Raw genomic sequence first — 26,084 nt, forward strand, 5'->3', positions numbered from 1 at the left:
GAGGGAATGGGCTAAATGGTGATGGGCATTAAGGAGGGTACTTGGTTTGAGTACTGTCGCATGTAAGTGATGAGTCAGTGGTTTCTACCCCTGAAACCAATATTGTATGTTAACTGACTTGAAATTAAATAAATAAATTAAAAAAAAACAAAACAAATGAATAAGTAAACAAAAAGCCAATTAGACCTATAAATACAGAAAACAAACTAATGTTTGCCAGAGAAGAAGAGGTTGGGATGTTGGGCAAAATAGGTTAAGGGCAGAGGGAGATACTGTCTTACAATTATGAAATGAATATTTCATAAAATAAAAGCCATGGAATACAACCAATAATATTTCAGTAGTAATAGGAAACTGTAACGGTAGCTACACTCATAGTGAGTGTCAAGTATAAACTTGTCAAATCCCTCAGTTGTACACCTGAAACTAATGTAACATTCTGAGTCAACTAATTCAAATAAAAAACTGGAAATTAGTTAAAACTTGAAGATAACATAAAAGAAATGCTGAAATAAATAAAATATATGCAATGAGCGTAATATTTTATTTTTTAATTTGTTTTAATTTTATTTTTTAAAATTTATATCCAAATTAGTTAGCATAGAGTGAAACAATGATCTCAGGAGTAGATTCCTTAATTCCTCTTACCCATTTAGCCCATCCTCCCTCCCAAAACCCCTCCAGTAAAAACCCCTCCATACTTATGAGTCTCTTCTGTTTTGTCCCCCTCCCTGTTTTTATATTATTTTTGTTTCCCTTCCTTTATATTCATCTGTATTGTCTCTAAAGTCTTCATATGAGTGAAGTCATATGATTTGTGTCTTTTTCTGACTAAGTTCACTTAGCATAATACCCTCCAGTTCCATCCACATAGTTGCAAATGGCAAGATTTCATTCTTTTTGATTTCCAAGTAATACTCCATTGCATGTATGTATATATATATATATATATATATATATATATATGCCACATCTTCTTTATCCATTCATCCGTCGATGGACATTTGGGCTCTTTCCATACTTTGGCTATTGTTGATGGTGCTACTGTAAACATTGGGGTGCATGTGTCCGTTTGAAACAGCACACCTGCATCCCTTGGATAAATGCCTAGTACTGCAATTGCTGGGTTGTAGGGTAGTTCTATTTTCAGTTTTTTGAGGAACCTCCATACTGTTTTCCAGAGTGGCTGCACCAGCTTACATTCCCACCAGCAGGGCAAAAGAGATCTTCTTTCTCCACATCCTCAACAATATCTGTTGTTGCCTGAGTTGTTAATGTTAGCCATTCTGACAGGTGTAAGGTGATATCTCATTGTGGTTTTGATTTGCATTTCCATGATGATGAGTGATGTGGAGGTTTTTTCATGTGTCGGTTAACCATCTGGATGTCTTCTTTGGAGAAGTCTATTCATGTCTTTTCCCATTTCTTCACTGGATTATTTGTTTTTTGGGTGTTGAGTTTGATAAATTCTTTACAGATTTTGGATACTAACCCTTTATCTGATATGTCATTTGCAAATATCTTCTCCCATTCTGTCAGTTGCCTTTTAGTTTTGCTCATTGTTTCCTTTGCTGTGCAGAAGCTTTTTATTTTGATGATATTTGCAACCCAGAAATGGACCTACAAATGTATGGTCTTTTGCAAATATCTTCTCCCATTCCTCTGGTTGCCTTTTAGTTTTGCTGATTGTTTGCTTCACTTTGTAGAAGATTTTTATTGTGATGAGGTCCCAGTAGTTCATTTTTGCTTTTGTTTCCCTTGCCTCTGGAGACGTGTTGAGTAAGAAGTTGCTGTGGGCAAGATCAAAGAGGTTTTTGCCTGCTTTCTCCTCGAGGATTTTGATGGCTTCCTGTCTTACATTTATGTCTTTCATCCATTTTGAGTTTATTTTTGTGTATGGTGTAAGAAAGTGGTCCAGGTTCATTCTTCTGCATGTCGCTGTCCAGTTTTCCAGCACCACTTGCTGAAGAGACTGTCTTTATTCCATTGGATATTCTTTCCTGCTTTGTCAAAGATTAGTTGGCCATACATTTGTAGGTCCATTTCTGGGTTCTCTATTCTGTTCCATTGATCTGAGGGTCTGTCTGTATGCAAGTACCATATTGTCTTGATGACTACAGCTTTGTAGTACAGCTTGAAGTCTGGGATTGTGATGCCTCCAGCTTTGGTTTCCTTTTTCAAGATTGCTTTGGTTATTTGAGGTCTTTTCTGGTTCCATACAAATTTTAGACTTGTTTTAGCTCTGTGAAGAACGCTGGTATTACTTGAAAGGGATTACATTGAATATGTAGATTGCTTTGGGCAGTATCAACATTTTAACAATATTTGTTCTTCCTATCAAGGAGCATGAAATCTTTTTTCCATTTTTTGTGTTTACTTCAATTTCTTTCATAAGCTTCCTATAGTTTTCAGTGTCTAGATTTTCAACCTCGTTGTGAGATTTATTCCTAAGTATTTTATGGTATTTTTGTGCAACTGTAAATGGAATTGATTCCTTGATTTCTCTTTCTGTCGCTTCATTGTTGGTGTATAGGAATGCAACTGATTTCTGTGCATTGATTTTATATCCTGCAACATTGCTGAATTCATGAATCAGTTCTAACAGACTTTTGGTGGAGTCTATCATGTTTTCCATTTATAATATCATGTCATCTGTGAAGAGTGAAAGTTTGACCTCCTCCTGGCCAATTTGGATGCATTTTATTTCTTTGTGTTGTCTGATTGCAGAGGCTAAAACTTCCAATACTATGCTGAATAACAGTGGTTAGAGTGGACATGCCTGTCTTGTTCCTGACCTTAGGGGGAAGCTCTCAGTTTTCCCCATTGAGGATGATATTAGCGTTGGGTCATTCATATACGGCTTTTACGATCTCAAGGTATGATCCTTCTATCTCTACTTTCTTGAAAGTTTTTTTTTTATCAAGAAAGGATGCTGTATTTTGTCAAATGTTGTCTCTGCATCTATTAAGAGGATTGTATGGTTCTTGTCCTTTCTTTTATTGATGTGATGAATCATGTTAATTGTTTTGCAGATATTGAACCATCCCTGCATCCCAGGTATAAATCCTGCTTGGACATGGTGAATAATTTTTTTAATGTATTGCTGGATCCAGTTGGCTAATATTGTGTTGAGGATTTTTGCATCCATGTTCATCAGGGAAAGTGGTCTACAGTTCTGCTTTTTAGTGTGGTCTCTGTCTGGTTTTGGAATCAAGATAGTGTTGGCTTCATGGAAAGAGTTTGGAAGTTCTCCTTCCATTTCTATATTTTGGAACAGTTTCAAGAGAATGGGTGTTAACTCTTCCTTAAATATTTGGTAGAATTCCCCTGGAAAGCCATCTGGCCCCAGACTTTTGTTTTTTGGCAGATTTTTGATTACTAATTCAATTCCTTACTGGTTATGGGTCTGTTCAAATTTTCTATTTCTTCCTGTTTCAATTTTGGTAGTGTGTATGGTTCTAGGAGTTTGTCCATTTCTTCCAGATTGCCCATTTTATTGGCATACAATTGCTCATAATATTCTCTTATTATTGTTTTTATTTCTGTTGTGTTGGTTGTGATCTCTCTTTTTTCATTCTAGATTTTATTTATTTGGGTCCTTTCCATTTTCCTTTTGATCAAACTGGCTAGTGGTTTATCAATTTTGTTAATTCTTTCAAAGAACCAGCTTCTGGTTTCATTGATCTGTTCTACTGGTTTTTTTTTTTTTGGTTTTGATAACATTAATTTCTGATCTAATTTTTATTATTTCCTGTCTTCTGCTGGTTTGGGGTTTTATTTGTTGTTCTTTTTCCAGCTCTTTAAGGAATAAGGTTAGGTTGTGTATCTTAGATCATTCTTCCTTCTTTAGGAAGGCCTGGATTGTTATATACCTTCCTCTTATGATTGCTGTTGCTGCATCCCAGAGGTTTTGGGTTGTGGTGTTATCGTTTTCATTGGCTTCCATATACTTTTTAATTTCCTCTTTAACTGCTTTGTTAGCCCATTCATTCTTTAGTAGGATGTTCTTCAGTCTCCAAGTATTTGTTACCTTTCCACATTTTTTCTTGTGGTTGATTTTGAGTTTCATAGTGTTGTCTGAAAATATGCACAGTATGATCTCGACCTTTTTGTGCTTAGGGCTGATGGTGTCACAGTATATGGTATATTCTGGAAAATGTTCTATGTGCACTGGAGAAGAATGTATATTCCGCTGCTTTAGGATGAAATGTTCTGAATATATCTTACGTCCATCTGGTCCAGTGTGTCATTCAAAGCTATTGTTTCCTTGTTGATGTTTTGATTAGATGAACTGTCTATTGCTGTGAGTGGTGTGTTGAAATCTCCTACTATTATGGTATTACTATCCATGAGTTTCTTTATGTTTGTGATTAATTGATTTATATACTTGGGTGCTTCCACATTTGGTGCATAAATGTTTACAATTGCAAGGTCTTCTTGGTGGATAGACCCCTTAATTATGATATAATGTCCTTCTTCATCTCTTAATACAGTCTTTATTTTAAAGTCTAGATTGTCTGATATAAGAATGGCTATTCTGGCTTTCTTTTGTTAACCATTAGCATGATACTCAGTTCTCCATCCCCTTATATTCAATCTGAAGGTGTCTTTTGGTCTAAAGTGGTGTCTTGCAAACAGCATATAGATGGCTCTTGTTTTCTTATCCATTTTGTTACCCTATGTCTTTTGATTGGAGCATTGAGTCCATTGACATTTAGAGTGAGTACTGAAAGATATGAATTTATTGCCATTATGATGCTTGTAGAATTGGAGTTTCTGATGGTGTTCTCTGGTCCTTTCTAATCTTTGTTGCTTTGGGTGTTTATCTATCTATCTATCTATCTATCTATATAGTTTCATCTTTTCTCCCCTCAGAGAGTCCCCCTGAAAACTTATTGCAAAGCCAGGGGTGCCTGGGTGCCTCAGTCTGTTGAGTTGTTGAGTGTCCAACTTCAGCTCAGGTCATGATCTCACAGTCTGTGAGTTCAAGCCCCACATCAGGCTCTGTGCTGACACCTCAGAGGCTGAAGCTTGCTTCGGATTCTGTGTCTTCCTCTCTCTCTGCCCCTCCCCTGCTCATACTCTGTATCTCTCTGTCTCAAAAATAAAATAAAAACATTAAAAAAATTTTATAAGAAATTTCTTGCATGGCTGGTTTAGTGGTCACAAACTCATTTAATTTTTGTTTGTCCAGGAAACTTTTATCTCTCCTCTTATTTTGTATGACAGCCTTGCTGGATAAAGAATTCTTGACTGCATATTTTTCAGATTCAGCACACTGAATATATCCTGCCACTCCTTTCTGGCCTGGCACGTTTCTGCAGATAGGTCTGCTGTAAACCTGATCTGTTTTCCCTTGTAGGTTAGGGACTTTTTTTCCCTTGCTGCTTTTATGATTCTCTCCTTGCCTGAGTATTTTGTGAATTTGACTATGATATGTCTTGTCGATGGTCGGTTTTTGTTGAATCTAATGGGGGTCCTCTGTGCTTCCTGGATTTGGAAGTCTGTGTCTTTCCCCAGGTTAGGAAAGTTTTCTGCTATGATTTGCTCACATAACCTTTCTACCCCTATTTCTCTTCCTTTTCTGGGACCCCTATAATTCTGATGTTGTTCCTTTTTAATGAGTCACAGATTTATCTAATTCTTAAATCGTGTTGTTTTGCCTTAATCTCCCTCTTTTTTTCTGCTTCGTTATTCTCTATAAGTTTGTCCTCTATATCACTGAATCTCTGTTCTGCCTCATCCATCCTTGCTGTCTCTGCATCCACCGGTGATTGCAGCTCAGTTATAGCATTTTAAATTTCATTCTGGCTATTTTTTTACTTCTTTTATCTCTGCAGAAGGAAATTCTAATCTTTCTTTGACTCCAGCTCGTATTCTTATTATTGTGATTCTAAATTCTGGTTCAGACATCTTGCTTGTATCTGTGTTGGTTACATCCCTGGCTGTCGTTTCTTCATGCTGTTTCTTTTGGGGTGGATTCCTTCTTTTTTGTCATTTTGTAGGGAGAAAAGTAATTAATGAGGTAGAAACACTGAAGTTAACAAAAAATTTAAAAAATATTAAAATTAAAAATTAAACACACACACACACAAATCGAATAGATGATGTCAGATCCTAGGCATGTTTTGGTCTGGGTGTTGAAAGTGGTTTGACAGATTAGAGAAAAAAAGGGGCGGAGGGAGGAAAACAAAGGACATCATTTGAGAATTTGAAAAAATGAATACACTGAAGTAGACTAAAATGAAATGATAGGGGTAAAATAGAACTTGTGAAAATATACACAAAAGTAAAGAATATAGTAGAAAAAACTAAAGAAAAACATTTAAAAAAATTTTTTTTTCCAACGTTTATTTATTTTTGGGACAGAGAGAGACAGAGCATGAATGGGGGAGGGGCAGAGAGAGAGGGAGACACAGAATCGGAAACAGGCTCCAGGCTCTGAGCCATCAGCCCAGAGCCCGACGCGGGGCTCGAACTCTCGGACCGCGAGATCGTGACCTGGCTGAAGTCGGACGCCTAACCGACTGCGCCACCCAGGCGCCCCATAAAGAAAAACATTTTAATAAAAATTAAAAATAAATATGATTTTTTTCTTTTTCTGTATTTAAGAAAAAAGAAAAAACATAAAAGGAGAAAAAAGATAAAAAAGAAAAGAAAAAATAAATCATTTGAAAATTAGAAAAAGTGAATACACTATAGTAGACTAAAGTAAAATAATGGAAGTAAAATAGAATTTGAAAGAAATTACATAAAAGCAAAACATATAGTAATAAAAATTAAATAAAATATTTTAAGAGAAATTGAAAGAAAAATGAAGTTTTTCTCTTTCTGCATTCAAGAAAAAGAAAAGAAACAAAAAAGAGAAAAAAGAAAAAAAAAGAAAAAAGAAATTGCTTGAAAATTTGAAAAGGTGAATACACTGAAGTACAATAAAATAAAATGATGGAAGTAAAGTAGAATTTGAAAAAAAAATTACACAAAATTATAAAATATAGTAATAAAATTTAAAGAAAAATATTTTTAATAAAAATTGAAAATAAAATGAATTTTTCCCTTTCTGTATTAAAGAAAAGAGAAAATAATTGTAAAAGAGAAAAAGAAAAAAAAAGAAAGAAAGAAAATTGAATAGATGAACTTGCTAACAGAAATGTACTGAAATTGCTTCATTTTTCCCTAGAAGTCAGTCTATTTAGCTGTTTATAGTCCATAAATTAAGCCAGTGGTGAGACTTGTGTTCTTAAAGAGGAAGTTGGCCCAGTTGGGTGGGGCTCAGTTTTACACCTCCGTTCTCCATTAGATGGCACGGCTAGCCTATTGGGATGGACTGTTGCGGGGCTCGTAAGGTGCATATGCTCATGCCTGAGAGCGGTGAAAATGGCGCCACCCAGCTACCCAGTCTGTTCCCCCAGATCAGCAATTGTGCACTCGTCCTCTGTCTTCAGCTCTTGTCCACTCCCCACTTTTTCACTCTCTGTGACCAGGCCCCAGGCGGTACCTCTCTCCTGAGTCTTGTGTCAGATGTGGCTGTTTTCCCCAGCCCCTTACTTCTGAAGGACTGAGGCTTTGACCCATTCTGCCCCCTCTGCGGGAGGGTCTCACCGAGCAATGGCCGAATGAACAATGGCCAAATATCAGCTGCACCCAGGAACGCTTGCTGGACCCTGCTGCTGCTGGTGCCCTGAGACAGCGGCCAGGTGCCATCCTACCCGAGAAAAAGTTCGTGAGACAGTGTATCAGCAGCATTTCAGGTATTATGGAAAATCACAACACACATCTGGCACCAGGCTTCACCTTTAATGACCTTGCCCCAGCACCAGGGAATGTGGCCACCTGCTGGAATCTGCTGGGACCAGGTGGCTTCAACAGTCTCTACCAAATGTCCTTCCAGCAGTGGAACCGCTTTTCCCCGTGTGGCCCGAGAACCTCCTGGACCCCACTCTGTTCCTGGGGATTTGCCCTTCCCACCAGAGCACTGCCAGGTATCAAGCTGCGCAGAGCTGCAGCTTTTGCGCTCCCCTTGTTACAGTCACAATGGAATTTAAACCGTCTCCTTTCTCCCTTTTTAGTTTAGTCCCTGCAGCTGTTTCCAATTTTCCACTTTCTCTCCATCTGCTTTTGGGGTGGGGTGCTCAGTCCCCACTGAGGAGGACCCCCCTCCCCAGTCTCTGTCCTCTCTCTACCCGCAAAAGCAGTTCCTTACCTTTCGTGGCTTCTCCCCAAATTCACCTCTCCATGCCACGTACCTGCTGAATTCTGCACAATTCAGGTTTTTCAGATTGTTGTGTTATTCCTGCAATCAGTTTTCTAGGTGTGTAGGATGGTTTAGTGTTGGTCAAGCTTTATTTCATGGACGCAAGACACAGAAAACTTCATGCTGTTCCACCATCTTGTATGAGTATAATATATAATGATATTTAATGAAGTAAGAAAATGATCATGTCTAATGTAAAAATTTACATATAAGCATAAAATGGTAAAAAGAGCTATATTTAAAATTAACTAAACTGAAAGGATATTAAAATGATCACAATAGTCATCTTGTAGCTTTGGGATTAAAGGAGATTTTTATTTTCATTTTTATTTTGCTGCATTTTTTAATGAATATGTGAGAAATTGAAAATGAGAAAAATAAACATTAAAGAAGTCAGTAGCATTTGGGGCATCTGGGTGGCTCATTCATTTGAGCATCGGACTTTGGCCCAGGTCATGATCTCACAGTCTATGATTTCCAGCCCCACATCAGGTTCTGTGCTGACAGCTCGGAGCCTGGAGCCTGCTTCAGATTCTGTGTCTCCCTCTCTCTCTGACCCTCCCCCGTTCATGCTCTGTCTCTCTCTGTCTCAAAAGTAAAAATAAAAATTAAAAAAAAAAGAAGTCAGTAACATTAGGAAGTGTTCAAACTCATATAATTCCAACCTTTTTTTTTCATTTTTCTTAATAGGGTTTGTTGAAATGTGAAATGTCACTTAATTACTATTTTAAATTAAATGATTACATAACTAAGAATTACAAATATATGTAACAAACATATGTACTTATCTGGAATTTACACATCATTATCTGAGTGGGAATTTATACACACAGCAAGAGAAATACCAAGAATATCTGTAGATTATTAGAAAATATGATCCCCAAGCCATCTGCGAATTCTAGAATTTAAGAAACATTCAGACACAAAAACGAATTCATGTTGATGACCATGTTTGATTTAAATTTCAAACTATAAATTTTATGAAATTAAGTTTCTATAAACATAATATACAACATGGCAAAAACACACTTGCTCCAAATATTTATCTGCCTCTAATAAATGAGTTAACTAAGCCAGGCACTTTAAACTGAGCAAAGATCTTGAAAAATTGCTTAAAACAAGTAGAAAGAAAACTTTAACTGTTTATGTTGAATGCAGATTTCAAGGGCATTATCACGTGGTTTAAAAGCACATACAAAATGGAGCTACTTGCTCCTTCATTATGAATGTGCACAGAGTGACGTACCAAGATGGTGGAGTAGGACACCTTTGTCTTTGTCTTCTAACAAAAAAAATAAACAGCTATCCACAAATGAAAATAGCTCTGAAAGAGTTCAGGAGTCCATTCAAGGAGTTCCTGTAACACAGTGTGGGGGGGGAAATGACAATAACCACATTAATAAGGTAGTAGGGAGGCACTTGGGTGGTTCAGTCTGTTGAGAGTCTGACCTAGTTCAGGTCATGGTCTTGCAGTTAGTGAGTTCAAGCCCTGCATTGGGTTCTGTGCTGAGAACTCAGAACCTGGAGTCTGCTTGGGATTCTGTGTCTCCCTCTGTTCCTCCCCCATTTGTGCTCTTTCTCTCTCTCTCAAGAATAAATAAATAAAAACATTTTAAAAAGAAGGTATAAAACAGTTTAATTTTGCCTACATAATCCCATTACCCAGGCCTGTACTTCTCAAGAAGGAACTCGCTGGACTGAGAGAGTTTCTCTCACCATGAAAAGTAAAGTGAGGTGACTAACTAGTTTTTCAATCCTTTTTTGGACATTGTATGGAGTATCCACTCTTGTTTAATCCAAACCAGAGACTGGAATAGTTGAGACATCTAAAGATGGCTAGAAATAAGGAAGAAGGACAAGTGCTGCCAGTCCCACCCACATGGCAAAGTAACTATGTTTCTCATAGCCTACTCTGCAATGAACCCAAGCAACCTTCACAGATAAAGACTTCAACATTCCTTGCAAATGTCACAGACACCTACAGCTTTTATAATTAAAGACTTTGCCACAGAATCCCATAGACTTCTCCACAGAGCATACCAATGGCTTTTACCATTTAGGAACAACATCCAGCACAGCTGCCATTTGCAGCTTATGCCACTGAGGGTCCCACAGGATTTTCTACTCAAAGATATAATCTATGTGAGTACCTCATGGTTGTTTTCTCCCCTGAAGCTGCCCTTCTCAGTGCCACTGCAGAACCCCTGTATCCACACTGGCAACCAGTTTTGATGGCAGCATGTATGCATGATGCCAGTTTACGCCCCTTCAGCTGATTCACACAACTGTTTGCACATCTGCAGCTAGCCCTTGCAGACACTAGTGTAGACCAACAGCTCAGGCTCCCATCGCTGTGCCTGAACCTGCATCTGGCCCAACTCTTATTACAGGTCTGCAGCATAATACATGCTTGCAGTTAACACCTATAGCCATGCAGCTACATGCTGTTCACATCAACTTCCATACCTAGACCTCAGTACTATACACATGCGTGTGACTAGCCCCTACAGCCATATGAGAACATGCATACAGCTGATACTCCCACAGATGCTCAGGTGGAGGAAGCAGATCCTAACCTCTGTCATAGGCCTGCACTATCTTACATACCAACTACTAGCCTCTGCAGGCATTCATCTACACAACACTAGCCTAAACTCACATCATCCAATCCCACTGCTATGCATGCACCAATGGCTAACCACTGTAAACATGAGTGTTTATCAATAATCCAGATCCTCACAGCTTCTTGAGCACCCAGAGACAGATATGACTACTCTCACTGATCTGCACTGCTGCATGTTACCACAGCTAGCTCCTGAAGATGTGTACCTTGAGTGTTTCTGGTCCAGCTTCCTTCATTGGGTCATATTCTTGTGCACATTCTTGAAGCTAGTTTGTGCAGTCACATGAGTGCTTGCTGATAGACTAAAACTCCACTGTTTCTCATGTACCACATTTGGCCAAAGGCCCAGCCACTGTTCTCAGCCCGTTGAATGTGCACCTGCAGCTGTCCTCCATCACCACAAAGACATCTGAAAATTACCTCATAGGTGAGCATGTGCATACCACCAGCTACAGCCACAACTACTACCTGCCCCAGTATCCTCCAGATAGACCCAGAGACAGGTGCTGAGAACCCCAAAAGCTCTTGGAGCCTCTATAGACCAACCACAGATCTCTCCACCAAAGATTTAATAGTTGTCAGTGTTATGGAAACCAGCTGACTGAACTGATGAGACACCAAAGGCCCTCAGTCCCAGACCTGCCATACACCTCCACCCTGGGTGCCTGTACTCCTACTCGCAGGACCACGACATGTTCCAGTGTGCTCCCATTCACATGTGAAAGTTTTTCCCTACCAAATTAGTCCATGAAGTCTGGAAGAGGTGCTTCTCCAAAGGCACAGATACAAACATAGGCTACAGGGATCATGAAGAATTAGGGAAACATGAACCAAACAATGGGATATAAAATAACTTCCAATAGATATCTTAAAGAAATGGAGATCCACTAATTGCCAGCCAAGGAAGTCAAAGTAATTATTCAAAGGAAGTTCAGATCGCTCTAAAAGAACACAGATAAACAATTTAACAAAATGAGGAAAACAATACAGTATCGAAACTAGAAGTTTATTCCTACAAATTTTATTCTTCTAGGTGCAATTGTGAATGGGATCAGTTTCTTTATTTGTCTTTCTGTTGCTTCATTGTTAGTGTATAAGAATGCAACTGATTTCTGTACATTGATTTTGTATCCTGCAACTTTGCTGAATTCATGTATCAGTTCTAGCAGACTTTTGGTGGAGTCTATCGGATTTTCCATGTATAATATCATGTCATCTGAAAAAAGTGAAAACTTAACTTCATCTTTGGCAATTTTGATGCCTTTGATTTCCTTTTGTTATCTGATTGCTGATGTTAGAAAATTCAACACTATGTTAAACAACAGCGGTGAGAGTGGACATCCCTGTCGTTCTCCTGATCTCAGGGAGAAAGCTCTCAGTTTTTCCCCATTGAGGATGAAAGTAGCTGTGGGATTTTCATAAATGGCTTTATGATGTTTAAGTATTTTCCTTCTATCCTGACTTTCTCGAGGGTTTTTATTAAGAAAGGATGCTGAATATTGTCCAATGTTATTTCTGCATCGATTGACAGGATCACAAGGTTCTTATCTTTTCTTTTACTAATGTGATGTATCACATTGATTTGCGAATATGGAACCAGCCCTGCATCCCAGGAACGAATCCCACTTGATCATGGTGAATAATTCTTTTTATATGCTGTTGAATTCGATTTGCTAGTATCTTATTAAGAATTTTTGCATCCATATTCATCAGAGATATTGGGCTATAGTTCTCTTTGTCTACTGGGTCTCTGGTTTAGGAATCAAAGTAATACTGGCTTCATAGAATGAGTCTGGAAGTTTTCCTTCCCTTTCTATTTTTTGGAATAGCTTGAGAAGGATAGGTATTATTTCTGCTTTAAATGTCTGGTAGAGGGGTGCCTGGGAGGCTCAGTCGGTTAAGCGTCTGACTTCAGCTCAGGTCACGATCTCGCGGTCCGTGAGTTCGAGCCCCGCGTCGGGCTCTGGGCTGATGGCTCAGAGCCTGGAGCCTGCTTCAGATTCTGTGTCTCCCTCTCTCTCTGCCCCTCCCCCGTTCATGCTCTGTCTCTCTCTGTCTCAAAAATAAATAAACGTTAAAAAATTAAAAAAAAAATAAATGTCTGGTAGAGTTCCTCTGGGAAGCCATCTGTTCCTGGACTCTTATTTGTTGGGAGATTTTTGATAACTGATTAAATTTCTTCGCTGATTATGGGTCTGTTCAAGCTTTCTATTTCTTCCTGTTTGAGTTTTGGAAGTATGCGGGTTAACATAGTGTTGGAAGTTCTAGCATCAGCAATCAGATAACAAAAGGAAATCAAAGGCATCAAAATTGGCAAAGATGAAGTCAAGCTTTCACTTTCTGCAGATGACATGATATTATACATGGTAAATCCGATAGACTCCACCAAAAGTCTGCTAGAACTGATACATGAATTCAGCAAAGTTGAAATCAATGTACAGAAATCAGTTGCATTCTTATACACTAATAATGAAGCAACAGAAAGACAAATAAAGAAACTGATCCCATTCACAGTTGCACCAAGAAGCATAAAATACCTAGGGATAAATCTAACCAAAGATGTAAAAGATTTGTATGCTGAAAACTATAGAAAGCTTATGAAGGAAATTGAAGAAGATGTAAAGAAATGGAAAAACATTACGTGCTCATGGATTGGAAGAATAAATATTGTTAAAATGTCAATACCACCCAAAGCTATCTACACATTCAATGCAATCCCAGGCAAAATTGCACCAGCATTCTTTTCGAAGCTAGAACAAGCAATCTTAAAATTTGTATGGAACCACAAAAGACCCCGAATAGCCAAAGTAATTTTTAAGAAGACCAAAGCAGGAGGCATCACAATCCCAGACTTTAGCCTCTACTACAAAGCTGTAATCATCAAGACAGCATGGTACTGGCACAAAAGCAGACACATAGACCAATGGGAAGAATAGAAACCCCAGAACTAGACCCACAAACGTATGGCCAACTAATCTTTGACAAAGTAGGAAAGAATATCCAATGGAAAAGACAGTCTCTTTAACAAATGGTGCTGAGAGAACTGGACAGCAACATGCAGAAGGATGAAACTGAACCACTTTCTTACACCATTCACAAAAACAAACTGAAGATGGATAAAGGACCTGAATGTGAGACAGGAAACCATCAAAACCTTAGAGGAGAAAGCAAGAGAAAACCTCTCTGACCTCAGCCGCAGCAATTTCTTACTTGACACATCCCCAGAGGCAAGGGAATTAAAAGCAAAAATGAACTTTTGGACTCTCATGAAGATAAAAAGCCTCTGCACTGCAAAGGAGACAATCAACAAAACTAAAAGGCAGCCGATGGAATGGGAAAAGATATTTTCAAATGACATATTGGACAGAGGGTTAGTACCCAAAATATATAAAGAGCTCGCCAAACTGCACACCTGAAAAACAAATAATCCAGTGAAGAAACGGGCAGAAAACATGAATAGACACTTCTCTAAAGAAGACATCTGGATGGCCAACAGGCACATGAAAAGATGCTCAACGTCGCTCCTCATCAGGGAAATACAAATCAAAACCACACTCAGATATCATGTCAAGCCAGACAGAGTGGCTAAAATAAAAAAAATCAGGACACTACTGATGCTGGAGACGATGTGGAGAAAAGGGAACCCTCTTGCACTGTTGGTGGGAATGCAAACTGGTGCAGCCGCTCTGGAAAAAAGTGTGGAGGTTCCTCAAAAATTAAAAATAGATCTACCCTATGACCCAGAATTGCACTGGTAGGAATTTACCCAAGGGATACAGGAGTGCTGATGCATAGGGGCACTGGTACCCCTTTATAGCAGCACTCTCAACAATAGCCAAGTTATGGAAAGAGCCTAAAGGTCCATCATCTGATGAATGGATAAAGAAATTGTGGTTTATATACACAATGGAATACTATATGGCAATGACAAAGAATGAAATCTGGCCTTTTGTAGCAAAGTGGATGGAACTGGAGAATGTTATGCTAAGTGAATTAAGTCACACAGAGAAAGACAGATACCATATGTTTTCACTCTTATGTGGATTCCGAGAAACTTAACAGAAGTCCGTGGGGAGGGGAAGAAGAAAAAAAGAGGTTAGAGAGGGAGAGAGCCAAAGCATAAGGGACTCTTAAAAAAAGAACAAACTGAGGGTTAATGGGGGGTGGGGGGGCGGAGTGGGTGGGTGATGGGTATTGAGGAGGGCACTTTTGGGATAGCACTGGGTGTTGTATGGAAACCCATTTGGCAATAAATTTCATATTAAAAAATAAAGAAGTTCACAATTTTTCTTGATGTAAAAAAAGAAACTAAAAGTTTATTAAAGAGCTAGAAAACATAAAAGAGAACCAATCAGACATGATGTCAGCACCATGGAGGTGTAAATCATTCCTCCGTAATTTCCCCCTTTTGTAGTCAACTAATTAGACATTCATAAACCAACACATGTGCTTCTCTGCCTTACACCACGTGACCTAGAGAGATTATAGCCCATTTGTGTATCTGAAGATGAAGAAACAACATTTCAGTAAAAGCTGCAGGTCCAAAGAGGTCAGGAAACCTGCACCACCCGCACTCACAATTATTGGGAAAAAAAAAAAAGTGAAAAACTGGATAGGTGCCTATGATGATAAAGAATTTGCAGTAGTCCATTCTACATAAGGTTAGACACCAGTATGCCATTGGAGTGGGATAGAGATATTTTTGGATGCATAGGAGAGAGAGGAACTTGCCAGAGCCATGCCTCTCCCCAAGGTAACACTGCAGGGAGCTAAAATATTTGGCAGCAGCAACAGCAACTTAACTCATAAGGGAAGTAAAAAGCAAAATATCTTTCCCCATATCTGACTTGCAAGAAATGCTGAAAGGGGCTGGTTAGCTTAAATGAAAAGTTGTCAATCCGTGATATGAAAACATAGGAAAAATACACACAAGATGTTAAAGGTGAAAAATAGACAGAATTAGTAAACTATAAGTCTATATTAGGATTTTGTATTAAACACTTAATTATAGTATAAAGGTTAAAGGAAAATAGTATTAAAATTAACTGTAGCTACTAGAATTTGTTAATAAACACAACACAAAAATAGGTAAATTGTGGCGTCAAAAATATAAAAGGGGAGGAGAAAAAGGGAAGCGACTTTATAGGTGAATGAAGACATTATGCTATCAGCATAAGGCAGACTCTATTATATATGAGATATTTTGTGTAAGCCTCATGGGAACAAAAAATAAAAAAATCTAGAGTATATTTATGAGATACAAAAGGTGGAACCGGAGAATACCAATATGGAAGACCAGGAATCTACAAAGGTAGCCAAAAACAGAGGTAAAAATAAATAATGGAAATAACAAAACAACTAAAAAACAATCAATAAAATAACATTAGTAAGTCATTAAAGTCAATAATCTAAATGTAAATAAATTGAATTTACCAATCAAGAGGCAGTATAATGGCTGGCTGGATAAAAACATAAAAACAAAAAAAACGAACAAAGTATAAATAAACACAAAACCTAATAATAAGCTGCCTACAAGTGATACGTTTCAGGTCTTAAGACACATTTAGGATGAAAGTGAAGGGACAGAAGGAGAAATTCCATGCAAATGAGAACCACAGAAAGTGGAAACAGCCATACTTATATCAGACAAAATATACAGTAAGCCAAAAATGATAACAAGAGGCAAAAAAATTATTATATAATAATAATGGGATCAATGCATCAAGAAGATATAAAGGTCATGAATATATATGTACCCACCCAACATTAGATCAACTAAAAATATTAAGCAAATACAAACAAACCTAAATGAGACATAAACAAAATACGATAATAGTAGGGGGTTTCAATAATGCACTGTAAGCAATGGATATGTCATCCAGACAGAAATCAACATGTAAGAGCAGAATACGCATTCTTCTTTAGTAAACATGGAACATTCTCAAAGATCTCATGATCTCATGATTCAAAACAAGTCTTAGCATATTTACTAAAGTTGAAATTATACAAACTATGTTTTCTTGTCACACTGGTATGAAACTAGAAATCAACATGATGAAGTCTGGAGAATTTGAAAAAAAAATTGGAAACTGAAAAACATACTTCTGAATAACCAATGAATGAAAGAAGACATCAAAATGGGAAGAAAAATATCTCAACACAAATGCAAATGGAAATTAATCAAATCAAAATATATTGGGTGCAGCAATGCTTTTCTGACAGAAAAGTTGTAGCAATAAATGTATATATTAAGGAATTAGTAAGATTAAAAATTGCCAAAATAAATTTACACTTGAAGGAACTAGAAAAAGAATTAAACCCCAAATTATCTCTAGAAAGGAGAATATAATGATCTGAGCCTAAATAAATAAAATAGATACCAGAAAAACAAATGGAAGAATTGACAAAACTAGGAGCCAGTATTTTGAATAGAAAAATAGTATTGACAAATTTTTTAAATAAATTTTTTAAATGTTTTTATTTTTGAGACAGAGAGAGACAGAACATGAGCAGGGGAGGGGCAGGGGCAGGGAGAGAGGGAGACACAGAATCTGAAGCAGGCTTTAGGATCTGAGCTGTCAGCATAAAGCCCAAGGCAGGGCTTGAACTCATGGGCTGTGAGATCATGACCTGAGCTGAAGTTGGATGCTTAACCAACTGAGCCACCCTGGCACCCCTTGGCAAACTTTTAAGTAGAGCAAGTAATAAAAAGAGAAAACTCAAATAAATAATATTAGTAATGAAAGAGAAGATATTACAACTAATACTACAGAAATACATAAGATTAAAAAAGTCAAGTATATAGTTATATGTCAACAAATTAGATAACCTTGAAGAAATGGTTAAATTTTTAGAAAAGGACAGCCTGCTAAAACTGGATCAGGGGAAATATGTGGTAAGACAAACAACTGGTAAAACAATTGAATTAATAATAAAAAACAGTAAAACACAGACAGCCATAGGACCAGATGGCTTCACTGATGATTTCTAACAAAATTTTAAAGAATCATTAATAACAATCCTTCCTGAAGCTTCAAAAATTTGAAGAATCACTTCCAACCACATAGGCCAGAATTATCCTGGTACTGAAGTCAGATAAAGACACTACAAAAAAACTATAGATCAATATCTATAATGAATATAAATACAAAAATACTAAATACAATATTAGCAAAATGAATTCAAGAAAAACTTAAAAATGCTTACACACCATGAGCAAGTGGGATTTATCCCTGGGATACAAGGTTGGTTTAACATACACAAGTGAATAAATATGATACACAACATTAATATGAAACATAAGAAACTACATAACTTCTGCCCATTTTTTTAATTGGACTGTTCATTTCCTGGACATGGAGCTTAATATTGTATTTATATATTTTGAAAACAAACCCTTTATCAGATATATCATTTTCAAATATCTTTTCCCATTCCATAAGTTGCTTTGTAGTTTTGTTGATTGTTTACTTCATTGTGCATAAGTATTTTATTTTGATGAGCTCCCAATAGTTCATTTTTGCTTTTGTTTCCCTTTTCTCATGAGACATATCTAGTGACAAGTTGCTAGAGCCAACGCCAAAGAAGTTACTAACTGTGACCTCTTCTAAGGTTTTGATGGTTTCTTCTCTCACATTTGGGTATTTCATTCATTTTGAATTTATTTTTTTGTATAGTGTAAGAAAGTGGTCCAGTTTATTTTTTATACGTTGCTGCCCAGTTTTCCCAACACCATATGTTGAAGAAATTGTCTTTTCCCCATTGGATATTCTTTCTTGCTTTGTCAAAGATTAATTGACCATGTAGTTGGGATTCATTTTTGAGTTAGACATTTTTTTACAAAGAAAACATACAAATGGGTGAAGGACACTTGAAAAGATGCTCAGCATCACTCATCATCAGGGAAATGCAAATCAAAACTACAATGAGATATCATGTCACATCAGTGAGAATAGCTAAAATCAACAATATAAGAAACGATTGGCTTTGTCAAGGATGTGGAGAAAGGGGAGCCCCTCTTTCATTGTTGGTGGGAATAAAAATTGGTGCAGCCACTGTGGAAAACAGTATGGAGGTTTCTCAAAAAGTTAAAAACTAAAACTACCAAATACTATAGCAATTTCACTACTCAGTATTTACACAAAAAAACTTTAAAAATACTAATTTGAAGTGATACATTCACCCCAATGTTTACAGCAGCATTATCTACAGTATGCAAATAATGGAAACAACCCAAATGTCCATCTATTGATGAGTGGATAAAGAAGATGTAGGAATACAATGGAATATTACTCAGTCATAAAAAAGGAATAAAATCTTGCCATTTTCAATGGCATGGATGGAGCTAAAGAGTATTATACTAAGCAAAATGAGTCAGTCATAGAAATACAAAAATGATATAATTTTATTCATATGTGTAATTTAAGAAATGAAACCAATTAGCATAGGGAAAAAAGAGAAGCAAACCAAGAAACAGTTTCTTAACTATAGAGAACAAACTGACTTTTGCCAGAGGGGAGGTGAGTGGGGGGATGGTTGAAATAAGTGATGAAGATTAAGAAGTGCACTTGTGATGAGCTCTGGCTGTTGTGCTACATTACTAAATGTATGTGTGTAAGTGCTACATTACTAAATTCTACACCCAAAACTAATATTGCACTGTATGTTAAATATCTGGAATTTGAAGAAAAACTTCAGAAAATATTACATGATCCAGAAAAAGCATTTGACAAAATACATCTTTCGATGATAAAGACCTCAACTGATTGTGTATAGAAGGGACATACATCAACATAATAAACCCTATACAACAAACTAACAGCTAACTTTATACTAAACAGTGAAAATTTTAAATCTTTCCCTCTAGAATTAGGAATAATACAAGGATTCCCACAACCAAAGATGTCCAAGAACACTCAATGGAGAAAGAATAGTCTCTTCAAGAAATGTTGTTGAGGAAACTGGATTAAAACATGCAAAACAATGAAATTGGCCCCTTGACTAAAATTGCTCACAAAAGTTAACTCATAATGGATCAAAGGCTCAACTATAAGATATGAAGCCTTAAAGCTCAGAAAAGAAAACCTAGAAGAAGCTTCATGATATTGGTCTTGGCAATGATTTTATACCAAATCCATGAACAACAAAAGCAAAACTCAATCATTGTATCAGTAAATAGATCAATAATTACAACAAATTTCAAAGTTTCTACACAGTGAAAGAAATAATTACAATAAAAAACAATCTACAGAGAGGGAGAAAATTTATATACTATATCAGGTAGGTGATTATTATTCAAAGTATCTAAAGTATTCACACAACTCAATAGCAAAAATACAACACAATTTAAAAAATGGACAGAAGAACTAAATAGAATTCATCCCAAACAGACATTCAAATGGCCAACACGTTCATGAAATAATGTTCAACATCACTAATCATAAAGAAAATGCAAATCAAAATCACAATGAAATCTCATCTGACACCTGCTATAATGATCATCAAGAAGACAAAAGATAACAAGTGTTGGCAAGGATGTGGAGAAAAGGGAACACTTTTATGCTGTTAGCACAAATGTAGTTTGGTTTAGTCATTACAGAAAACAGTATGAAGTTTCCTCCCAAAGTTAAAAATAGATCTGATATATGATCCAACAATGTACTTCTGAGTATGTAAACAAAGGAATTGAAAACATGATATCAAATACATATGTGGCCTCCTTGTTTATTATAGTATTTCTCACAATAACCAAGATATGGAAACAACAAAAGTACCTTTCAAAAAAAATGAATGGAAAAAAATATGTGCTATATACGTACATGGTTATTTCAATCAGCCAAGAGAAAGAAGGGAATTCATTCTGATTTTTTGTGACAACATGAAAGGATCTTGAGCATATTATGCTAGGTGAGATAAAATAGACAGAGAAAGACAAATGTTGCATCAAATATTGAAATCTAGAAAGATCAAGCTCACACAAAGAGTGAATGAAATAGTCTTTACTTGGGATGGGTGTTGGTACAAAGGATGGATGTTGCTTAAGTGTACAAACTTAAAATAAGTAATAAATATTAAAGATTTAATGTAAAGTGTAGTAAATATAGACTACACTAATTAATTATAAAATATCTAACTTACTAAGAGATCAGGGACGTGAGGAAGGTGACGGTAGAGTAGGAGGACCCTAGACTCATCTCAACACACCAACACAATTAGATAACTATCAAATCTTCCTAAATACCCCAGAAATTGACCTAAAGACTACAGGACAAATTCCACAACTAAAGGAAGAGAAGAGGCCATGTTGAAGAACATAAGAAGTCCAGAGGTATGGTTTAGGGGAGAAAAAGATCATGGATGCACTGGAGGGACATGGTCACAGAGAAAGGCGAGAGAGAGGAGCATGCAGAGAAATGCACAAGGAGAGCCTTTCTTCAAAACCATTGTCTTAGAAAATTGGAGGAGCTGAATTTCTGGAGTCCTTGTTATCAGTAGTGCTTAAAGTCTAGAGTTTCAAAGGTAAAGCAGCTTGGCTGGGATAGGGACTGGAAGGCATTACACTGCTCCTGGACAGAATGCAGGCAAACAACCTGGGACAGACTGTATGGAAACATCTATGTGAAGAATGACTGAGGCATACATAAGGAAGATTATTTGCTCTCCTCAGCCTGCATCTCTGAGAGATAGCATTCAAGAACATGCCTCTAGGGACGCCTTGATGGCTTAGTTCGTCAAGCACCCAGCTTTGGCTAAGATCATGATCTCATGGTTCCTGGGTTTGAGCCCCACATCAGGCTCTGCGCTGACAGCTCAGAGCCTGGAGTCTACTTCAGATTCTGTGTCTCCCTCTCCCTCTGCCCCTCCCCCACTCATGCTCTCTTTCTCTTAAAAATAAATAAATAAGCATTTTTTAAAAGAGAAGAACCTCCCTGTATGAAAAAAAAAGAGGTTGCTGGCACCATTTCCTTCCTTACCCTTCAGCATAAACACAGAACCATTTTCATGAAGCAGTGCAGCACCCACTCCTGGGTGCCTAACTTGATTACACCAAGCCATACCCCTGTGCTTGGGTGGGACTTTCCTTCTCAGTCAAAAATGCTTAAGTCCAAGTGTAGTGGGCCCTGCCCCCAGAAGACCAGCACAAACACCTGCCACACCATGTCTCCCAACCAGAGAGCTCTGCAGGGCCTAATTTCTAGTGGGAGGTGGTGTCAGGTCTCATTTCACAAACAGACCAGAGCACATCTAGTTAAAACTCACCATATTCAAGCTGAGGACCAAACACTGCCCACAGCAGACAAAGAAAGCTTCTGCAGATGACTGGTCAGAAGGATAGAGTAGCCCAAACACAACAGCTGAGTGCATACAGCACACACTGAAATAACTCCCTAAAGTGCAAATCCCTGGGCATTGCATAACTCTTCTTCATAAGACAAATATTTTCAGGAGGAAGAAATATAACTGATGTTTCTAACACACAAAGGAAGGCAGAGAATTAGACAAAACATAAAGACAGAGAAATTTCTCCTAAATAATAAAAACAAGATAAGGCCACAGCCAGAGATCTATGTGAAACAAATATAAGTAACATGCCTGATGGAGAATTTAAAGCAAAAATCATGAGGATACCCACTAGGATTGAGAACAAAATAGAAGACATCCCTGAGACCCCTACCATACAGACAGAAGAATAAAAAGAATAAATCAGAGTTGAAGAGTGAAATAAAGATAATTGGAAACACACTTGATGCAATGAAGAGGAAACAATTAGTGACTACACGATCAAGTAATGGAAAGTAATGTAGCTAAACAAAAGAGAGAAGAAAGAATTATGCCACATGAGAATCGACATAGAGAATTTAGTGACTCCATCAAATGTACTAACATTCTTATTACAGGAATCTGAGAAGAAGAGACAGAGAAATGGGGCAGAAAATTTATTTGAGGAAACAATAGCTGAAAACTTTCTTAATTTGTGGAAGAAAAGAGACATTCAGATCCACAAGGAACAGAGAAATCCAGTCAAACTCAACAAAAGCAGGTCAAGAGCAAGACGTACTGGAGTTACATTTGCAAAATACAGATATAAAGGAAAAATATATATAAAGGTGGCAAAAAAAGAAGCCCTAAACTTATAAGGAAAGACCCATAAATCTAGCTGGAGATTTCTCCACAGAAACTTGGCAAGCCAGAAGGGAGTGGCATGATATATTCAAAGTGTTGAATGGGACATTCTGCAGCAGATAAAATTGTATTCAGCAAGGTTATCATCAGAATAGAAGTAGAGATAAAGTGTTTCATAGAGAAACCAAAATTAGAGTTTGTGACCACTAAACCAGTCCTGTAAGAAATATTAAAGGGAACACTTTCAGTTCAAAGAAAAGCTCAAAATTGACAGAGACAAGAAAGGAACAGAGAAAATCTGCAGGAACAAAGAGAAATCAAGTAATAAAGTGCCACTAAATATATATATATATATATATATGTATATAATTATTTTTAACATAAATGTATTAAATGTTCCAGTCAAAATTATAGTATGTCAGAATGGATAAAACACCCAAGATCCATCTATATGCTGTATACAAGAGACTTATTTTAGACCTAAACACACCTGAAGATTGAAAGTTAAGGCACTGAGAAATATTTACCATCCAAATAGATGTCAAAAGAAAGCTGGAGTAGCAATACTCACATCAGTTGAACTAGAATTTAAGACAAAAACTGTAACTGCCATTTTCTAGACTTCCCTCTGATCCTCCATAGAGACCACTGTTCCCACCACACCCTGCACTGGAACAGGGACTTGACCCGCCCCGGCACTCCAGGAACTGAGACTGTTGAATCCAGGGGATAGTGCCCCAGGTGTGTCTGCAGACCAGGAGGAGAGTGGCAGGCTCCGGCGGCTGTTGGGTTCCTGGCTCTCCCTGTTCACAGCAAAGAACAGAAAATGGTCCCAAGAAGCATAAGGCAGCAAGAATATTAGCTACTAGGGACTTGGTTTTGTTAGCTGTCTTATCTGCAGTGTATAGAGCACTGCCTGCCTGGGATATAGCAGGCCCTCAGTAAACATGGCTTGGATAAGAGGTGGAGGAGACAAGATGGCACAACAGCAATGTTTTTTTTGTGTCTCATATCCATGAAATACAGCCAGAACAACACTAAACCATCCTGCACACCTAGAAAACGGATCTGAGGATTAACACAACAATCTGAACAACCTGAACCACAGAATTTAGCAGAGAGAGAAAAAATTCATTTTTATTTTCAATTTTTATTAAATATTTTCTTTAATGTTTTTCTACTATATAATTTTTACATTTTTGTACATTTTTTTCAAATTCTATCTTACCATCATTCTGTTTTATTCTACTTCAGTGTATTCGTTTTCCAGCAATCTGTCATTCAAAATAGAAGGAGAGATAAAAATTTCCCAGACAAACAAAAATTAAAGGAATTTGTGACCACTAAACCAGTCCTGCAAGAAATTTTAAGGGGGACTTTCTGAGGGGAGAAAAGATGAAAAACAAACAAACGAACAAACAAACAAACAAACAAACAAATAAAGACCAAAAGCAGCAAAGACTAGAAAGGACCAGAGAACATCACAATAAACTCCAACTCTACAAGCATCATAATGGCAATAAATTCTTATCTTTCAGTACTCACTCTAAACGTCAATGGACTCAATGCTCCAATCAAAAGACATAGGGTAACAAAATGGATAAGAAAATAAGATCCATCTATATGCTGTTTGCAAGACACCACTTTAGACCAAAAGACACCTTCAGATTGAAAATAAGTGAATGGAGAACCATGTATCATGCTAATGGTTAACAAAAGAAAGCCAGAATAGCCATTCTTATATCAGATAATCTAGACTGTAAAATAAAGACTGTATCAAGAGATGAAGAAGGGCATTATATCATAATTAAGGGGTCTATCCACCAAGAAGACCTTGCAATTGTAAACATTTATGCACCAAATGTGGAAGCACCCAAGTATATAAATCAATTAATCACAAACATAAAGAAACTCATGGATAGTAATACCATAATAGTAGGAGATTTCAACACACCACTCACAGCAATAGATCATCTAATCAAAACATCAACAAGGAAATAATGGCTTTGAATGACACACTGGACCAGATGGACTTAATAGATATATTCAGAACATTTCATCCTAAAGCAGCAGAATATACATTCTTCTCCAGTGCACATGGACCATTCTCCAGAATAGACCATATACTGGGACACAAATCATCCCTAAGTAAGTACAAAAAATCAAGATCATACTGCGCCTATTTTGAGACCACAACACTATAAAACTTGAAATCAACCACAAGAAAAAATGTGGAAAGGTAACAAATACTTGGAGACTGAAGAATATCCTACTAAAGAATGAATGGGCTAACCAAGCAGTTAAAGAGGAAATTAAAAAGTATATGGAAGCCAATGAAAATGATAACACCACAACCCAAGACCTCTGGGGAACAAGAAAGGCAGTCAGGAGAGGAAAGTATATAGCAGTCCAGGCCTCCTAAAAAGGAAGAAAGATCTCAGATACACAACCTAAGCTTACACCTTAAAGAGATGGAAAAAGAATAACAAATAAAACCCAAAATCAGCAGGAGACAGGAAACAATAATGATTATAGCAGAAATTAATGCTACCGAAACAAACAAACAAAACAGAAGAACATACCAATGAAAGCAGAAGCTGTTCCTTTGAAAGAATTAACAAAATTGATAAACCACTAGCCAGTTTGATCAAAAGGAAAATGAAAAGGACCAAAATAAATAAAATCAAGAATGAAAAAGGAGAGATCACAACCAACACAACAGAAATAAAAACAATAATAAGAGAATATTATGAGCAATTGTATGCCAATAAAATGGGCAATCTGGAAGAAATGGACAAACTCCTAGAACCATACACACTACCAAAATTGAAACAGGAAGAAATAGAAAATTTGAACAGACCCATAACCAGTAAGGAATTGAATTAGTAATCAAAAATCTGCAAAAAACAAGAGTTCAGGGCCAGATGGCTTTCCAGGGGAATTCTACCAAACATTTATGGAAGAGTTAACACCTATTCTCTTGAAGCTGTTCCAAAAAACAGAAATGAAAGGAAAACTTCCAAACTCTTTCTATGAAGCCAGCATTACCTTGATTCCCAGACTGGACAAAGACCCCCACAAAAA

The sequence above is a fragment of the Lynx rufus genome, unplaced genomic scaffold, assembly GCF_022079265.1.
Source record: "Lynx rufus isolate CCGP_SWC_20201006 ecotype Redwood Valley unplaced genomic scaffold, mLynRuf1.p SCAF_14, whole genome shotgun sequence".
NCBI classification, from domain to species: domain Eukaryota; kingdom Metazoa; phylum Chordata; class Mammalia; order Carnivora; family Felidae; genus Lynx; species Lynx rufus.